This window comes from Varanus komodoensis, unplaced genomic scaffold (genome assembly GCF_004798865.1).
Source record: "Varanus komodoensis strain SLA01 unplaced genomic scaffold, ASM479886v1 scaffold10, whole genome shotgun sequence".
Classification (NCBI taxonomy): Eukaryota; Metazoa; Chordata; class Lepidosauria; order Squamata; family Varanidae; genus Varanus; species Varanus komodoensis.
The window spans coordinates 27,522,941-27,529,677 of record NW_025335269.1 but is presented as its reverse complement, the minus strand read 5'-3'; the positions used below and the strand labels follow the sequence as shown (position 1 = coordinate 27,529,677).

At 52.8% G+C, this 6,737-nt stretch overlaps 1 pseudogene; it reads left to right on the top strand.

Moving 5' to 3' along the window:
• The first annotated feature begins 1,721 nt into the window (after nt 1-1,721).
• Nucleotides 1,722-6,500, top strand: LOC123017663 (annotated as a pseudogene).
• The last annotated feature ends 237 nt before the right edge of the window (nt 6,501-6,737 follow it).

The window sequence follows — 6,737 nt, the reverse complement described above, 5'->3', positions numbered from 1 at the left end:
GCTCACTCCAGTTGCTCCTGCCTTGCTCCCCTCCTGCTCCAGTCCACCCCTGCTCACTCCAGTTGCTCCTGCCTTGCTCCCGTCCTGCTCCAGTCCTCTCCTGCTCACTCCAGTTGCTCCTGCCTTGCTCCAGTCCTGCTCCAGTCCGCTCCTGTTCACTCCAGTTGCTCTTGCCTTGCTCCAGTCCTGCTCCAGTCCTCTCCTGCTCACTCCAGTTGCTCCTGCCTTGCTCCAGTCCTGCTCCAGTCCACTCCTGCTCACTCCAGTTGCTCCTGTCTTGCTCCCGTCCTGCTCCAGTCCTCTCCTGCTCACTCCAGTTGCTCCTGCCTTCCTCCAGTCCTGCTCCAGTCCGCTCCTGTTCACTCCAGTTGCTCTTGCCTTGCTCCAGTCCTGCTCCAGTCCTCTCCTGCTCACTCCAGTTGCTCCTGCCTTGCTCCAGTCCTGCTCCAGTCCACTCCTGCTCACTCCAGTTGCTCCTGTCTTGCTCCAGTCCTGCTCCAGTCCACTCCTGCTCACCCCAGTTGCTCCTGCCCTGCTCCCGTCCTGCTCCTGTTAGACCTGACTCCCCAGGCTCCTGACATAGTGGAAATATCTATCAGCTTTCTCAGGGCATTCAGGATAGGCATGACTCCTCTAGGCTTCAGATCTGCATGACATGGTCAAACATTAGAATAATCAGCCATCTCAGGGCATGCATGATAGGCTTAGCTCCTCTAAGCTCTAGCCCATTCAAATGTCTAGCAACTGTCTCAGAAAATTCCCATCGGAAAATGGAAAGAGCTTACCAACGACGTAATGGGCAAAAGATTGCCTAAAAGGTGTAAATTAAAAGATAAAACTTACTGCTAATCAAATCTGCTTCTGTATATCGCTTGCTTAACTGCTGCTATGTGATTTTGTAACTTCCCGTTGTCGCCATTGTTCTCATTTTTGTCAAAAACTGATTGTATTGTTCCCCATTTACCGAAAGCTCACTGTGAAGCTATAAACATCTCGTTCCAACTCTGTTAGGGGCCGCATTCCCCTATGAATGTGGTCCCTGTGCAGGAATAAACCTCCTCTCCTATTTTACCATCCGGTCTCTGGTCTCATTTGTAAAACCGCGGGGTACACCATTTGGAGGCCCCAGCGAGATCGGAGACCAGCGGTCTGGCCTCCCTCGAACCTGGGACGGGCCCTGCAGGCAGTTTTTAGCCTTTTTCTTTTTATCCCGGTTCGGTGGGACGTCTGGCTGAAAGAAGAGTAATTGGTAAGTGCGCACGGCGGATTTTCTTTTTCTTTCTGCCATCTGTTTCTGTTTCTGTCTGGATATCTGCAGATCTCTGTGTTGGAAAGAACGGCTTGGCTGGACGTAGCATTACAAGCCACTTTCCAGTCGAGAGCACGAGACGTCGGTCCCGGCCGCGGCGGTCAGTCTCTGAATTGGCCGATTCTGTTCTGGCTGTGCATGTGTGTGTGCTTGCCAGCTGTCCCGTTTGTCCGACGTTTTGTTCTTCGTAAAAAGGTGTCTCCTGTCTCGTTTGTCCTACATTTGTTCCTTGTAAAGATTTTTTTCAGATCAGGACAATGGGTCAACGTCAATCCCTTCCGCTTAACCCTCTGCAATGCCTCTTGAATAACTTCTCTGATTTTTCCAAAAGGGCTTCCGGATTCGGAGTGTCTGCGGATTCGGGCACATTTCGAGCTCTCTGCAAATCACAATGGGCAGCTTTTGATGTAGGATGGCCGCTGGAGGGCTCGTTCAAACTTTCCCTTCTGCGGTAAGTCCGATCTGTAATCTATAGGGACCCCGGTCAGTCTGATCAGATTCCCTATATAGACACCTGGATGGATATTGCCGCCGAACGGCCCTCTTACATCAAAAGTTGTCGGTGGAACAAACGAAGATCCAAGCCCACCCCACTCATTTTGGCTATAGGAGCTACCAGGCAGGTTCCGGAGAAACCTCAAGCAGATGCCAGGAACAAGAAATCTTCCCCTTGGCCTCCTCCGAGTATTTACCCCAAGGTTCCAACAGAGGACCCTCTAGAAACATGGGCTCAACCCCCACCTTATGCCCCCTAGTCTCAGAGCCCTGGGAATGAGGCTACTCCCCTCTGCAGTCCCCGCCACACTTGCAGCGGTCACCCCTATGGGCCAGGAACTGCTGAAGGCTCCTCGCCTGATTCATCGGGACCCTCCACCCTTCTACCCCTTAGAGAACTTGCACCAACCCCGGGGACCACCCGTCCGTTCATGATTTATGTTCCCTTTTCCACAAGCGATCTTTACAATTGGAAGCAGCAGAATTCCCCTTTTTCTGAGAAACCACAAAGTCTGATTTCGCTATTAGAAACAATTTTTTACACTCATCGCCCCACTTGGGACGATTGCCAGCAACTTTTACAGGTCCTCTTTACTTCCGAAGAACAGGATCGAATTTGCCTTGAAGCTCGGAAGCAGGTTCTGGGCACGGATGGCCAACCCACCACTAATCCGGTTATTCTGGAAGAGCACCTCCCGACCCAACGACCCAATTGGGATCCGAATTCAGATGCTGGTGAAGGAGCTTTGATCAGGTACCGCCAACTCCTGTTGCAAGGCTTGCATGGCACAGCACGAAAGCCTACTAACTTGACTAAGGTGAGCGAAGTCGTTCAGGGAACCCGGGAATCTCTGGCCTCATACCTAGAACGTCTGCTTGGGGCATACAGGCAGTATACGCCTATAGATCCCCGGGCCCCCGAGAACGCGAGGGCTATTAACATAGCCTTTGTAAGTCAGTCAGCCCCAGGTATTAGAAGGAAAATTCAGAAACTAGATGGGTTCGAAGGGAAGAATCTTAGCGAACTGGTTGAAATAGCACAGAAAGTCTTCAACAACCGGGAAGACCCGGAGGTTGCAGGCACAAAGAAAATGACGAAAGTCGTCTTAGCAACCCTACAGGAAACAAGCAATAGGGGACGAGGGACCCAGCGGAAAAAGGGCCCCCCGGACGAGGAGGCCGCCCCCCCCTTGGGTAAGAATCAATGTGCCTACTGTAAGGAGATGGGTCACTGGAAAAATGAATGCCCCCGCAAAAAGGCTCAGATTAAAGTGGACCCAAGGGAGAGAAGTCTCCTCACCCTGGAGGAAGACTGAAGGGGCCAGGGCTCTGTCAATCTGGGCCCCCGAGAGCCCTTGGTAACCTTAACTGTGGGGGACAAGCCAACCACATTCCTGGTGGACACTGGAGCAGCCCACTCCGTTCTCCAAGAGGTGGTCGGAAAACTCACCAAAGAAAAGACTCAGATTATAGGGGCAACAGGGCGACCCAGGGCTTACCCATGGACTTCAGCCCACGTAACTGATCTGGGAAAATGGACTATTATCCACTCGTTTCTGGTAATCCCTGAATGCCCATATCCCCTGTTGGGACAGGACCTCCTACGGAAGTTGCGGGCATCAATATCATTCCAAGAAGACAGCACTCATTTAAGCCTGGGAGCCCAGCAGCCCGCTGCCCTTTTGCTTACAGTGCCCCTGGAAGATGAGTATCTTTTCTTTGAGAACCAGATCCCTGAAACTCCTTCTGAGGCTCTGAAAGAACTCCAAAGAGAGATCCCAGGAGTATGGGCTGAGAGCAACCCTCCTGGTCTAGCATCTCATCAGTCTCCGATCATTGTACAGCTTAATAGTTCGGCTACTCCGATTCAAAAAGCACAATACCCTATTCTGCTCCGGGCGAAACTGGGAATACGTACGCACATACAGAGACTTTTGGAAGCGGGAATTTTAGTACCCTGCAGGTCATCATGGAACACTCCGCTGCTGCCAGTCAAGAAACCTGGTACCGGAGACTACCAGCCAGTCCAGGACTTATGAGAGGTAAACGCCTGGGTAGAGACTATCCACCCCACTGTACCTAACCCTTACAGCCTGCTCAGCCAGTTGCCGCCAGACCGGATATGGTATTCGGTCTTGAATTTAAAGGATGCCTTTTTCTGCATACCTCCGGCACCGGTGAGTCAGCCTCTTTTCGCTTTTGAGTGGACTGATCCGAACCAAGGCTTCTCAGGTCAACTCACATGGACCCAGTTGCCGCAGGGATTCAAGAACTCCCCCACGTTATTCGATGAGGCTCTGAGTAAGGACCTTTTCCTTTTTAGGGAAACGCACCCCGAGGTTACTCTCTTGCAATATGTGGATGACCTGCTTCTGGCAGCGAAATCCGCCCCTGTGTGCCTGCACGTGACCCAGAACCTCCTGACGGCTCTGGGTTCTTTGGGTCACCGGGTCTCAGCAAAGAAGGCACAAATTTGCAGCAGGCAAGTGACTTATTTGGGGTTCGACCTAAATGGGGGAAACGGGCACTGTCGGCCAGCCGAGTCCAAGCAATTCAGAACATCCCAATGCCCACGACTAAGCGACAAGTAAGGGAATTCTTGGGCACAGTGGGGTATTGCTGGCTCTGGATCCCCAGCTTTGCCGAAATAGCAAAACCCCTCTATTCCAGCACGGGAGGAAAAGGCGACTCCCTTATTTGGACAGAGGTGGAGCAATCGGCGTTTCAGGCTCTTAAAAGGGCAATTACTACAGCACCGGTACTGGCCCTACCCGATCTCAAGAAATCCTTCCAGCTCTTCGCTAAGCCCGGGGCATAGTGAAGGGGGTCCTCACTCAGACCTTGGGCCCATGGAACCAACCAGTTGCTTACTTATCGAAACGATTAGATCCGGTGGCGGCGGGGTGGCCCACTTGCATGAAGTCAATCGCAGCAACAGCGATCTTGGTGAAGGAAGCCAAGAAACTAACCCTGGGACAAGACCTCCAAGTCATTGGAGCTCACGCCATAGAAACCCTACTCTGCAGCCCACCTGACCGATGGATCTCCAACGCTCAAGTTACACAATACCAGGTACTGCTGTTGGATCCCCCGCGGGTCACCTTTTCCAAAACAGCCATCCTTAATCCAGCGACTCTACTGCTGGACGATCAACCAGAGAGCCCCTCCCATGATTGCGCTGAAGTCCTTGATGCACTCACCGGCACCAGACCAGACCTGATGGACATACCACTGGGACCACCAGCCCTCGATGTGTTTACGGACGGAAGCAGCTTCGTCAAGGATGGAATTCGATGTGCGGGAGCAGCGGTGGTCACCGGCTCTGAGGTAATATGGGCACAGTCTTTGGGGCATGGCACCTTGGCTCAGAAGGCGGAACTAATCGCCCTGACACAGGCTCTCCGATGGGGAAAGGGAAAGACTCTTAATATTTATACAGAGCTCACGTCCATGGGGCTTTGTATCGACAACGAGGACTGTTAACCTCTGGAGGGAGGGACATTAAGAACGCAAACAAAATCGTGTCCCTCCTGGAGGCTCTCTGGCTGCCAGAACGCGTGGCTATAATTCATTGCCCTGGGCACCAACGGGATGACTCAGTGATCTCGCAGGGAAATAATTTCGCTGACAAAACCGCAAAGGAAGCTGCTTTAAGACCAGTGGGGTCTGCCCTCGAAATCCTCCCGGTTCAGCTACCGTCCCAAGCTCTCCCGGATCGACTGACCTACTCAGAGGAGGAGATCGAGATGGGGAAGAGGCTACAGTGCTCTGAGACTAAGACAGGATGGCTGAAACACCCCGATGGAAGGATTTTTCTTCCCCGAGCACTTGGGCGGGACCTCCTCTTTCAGACCCATCGGGCTACACACCTGGGAATGAGCCGACTCTGCCAACTGTTCTGCCCCCATTTCTACTTGCCGGGACTCTCGGCCTTGGCTGATTCTATCACCTCCAGGTGTGTCACGTGCGCCCAGGTCAATGCCGGTGCCAGCCGGCCCTCCGCCGCCCAGGGCGTCCGACACAGAGGACAACAACCAGGTGAACATTGGGAGATTGATTTTACCAAAATAAAACCAACAAAAGGCAAGTACCGATACCTTTTGGTTTTCGTGGACACCCATTCCGGGTGGGTAGGAGCTTTTCTCACCAAGTGGGAGACAGCAGTAATTGCTGCATGGACCCTACTACACCAGATATTGCCCCAATTTGGCCTCCCCCTAGCTTTGGGCTCCGATAATGGGCCGGCGTTCGTCGCCCAAACCTCCAAACTGGTAGCTAAGGCTTTAGGAGTAATTGGAAGTTGCACTGCGTCTATCGACCGCAGAGCTCAGGCCAGGTTGAACGGATGAATAGAACCTTGAAAGAAACTCTGACAAAATATGCTCTTGAAGTTGGTGGTCCCTGGACAAATCTCCTTCCCTTTGCCCTCTTGCGGACGCGTTGCTCCCCTTATAAAAAGGGTTTTACCCCCTCTGAAATAATGTTTGACCAGCCTCCACCTCTGATTCCTCGCCTCACAGAGGAGATACGTGCCGAATTATCTAACCAAACCTTACTCAAATCCCTACAGGCCCTTGACAGAGTCCGGGGGGATATTCGCCAGGAGGTCCGGTCCAATACAGGCAGCGCGGACGGCGCTCCTGACCCGTGCCTAGTTCCCCCCCACGTATTAACCCGGGAGATTGGGTCTGGCTAAAGAATTTTCACCCTGTTACCCTAGGTGCCCAGTGGAAGGGGCCATACCAGGTGATCCTGTCCACTCCCACAGCAGTAAGACTGGCTGAGAAACCCTACTGGTTCCACGTGACACAGGTCAAGCCTACCTCGCCTGAACTTTCAGAGCAATGGAGGGTGCACAAGACGGGAGACTCCTTACGAGTAAAGCTGACAAAAGTCTCCTCCAAGCAGCTGCCGGCTTCGCCAGGACCTTCAG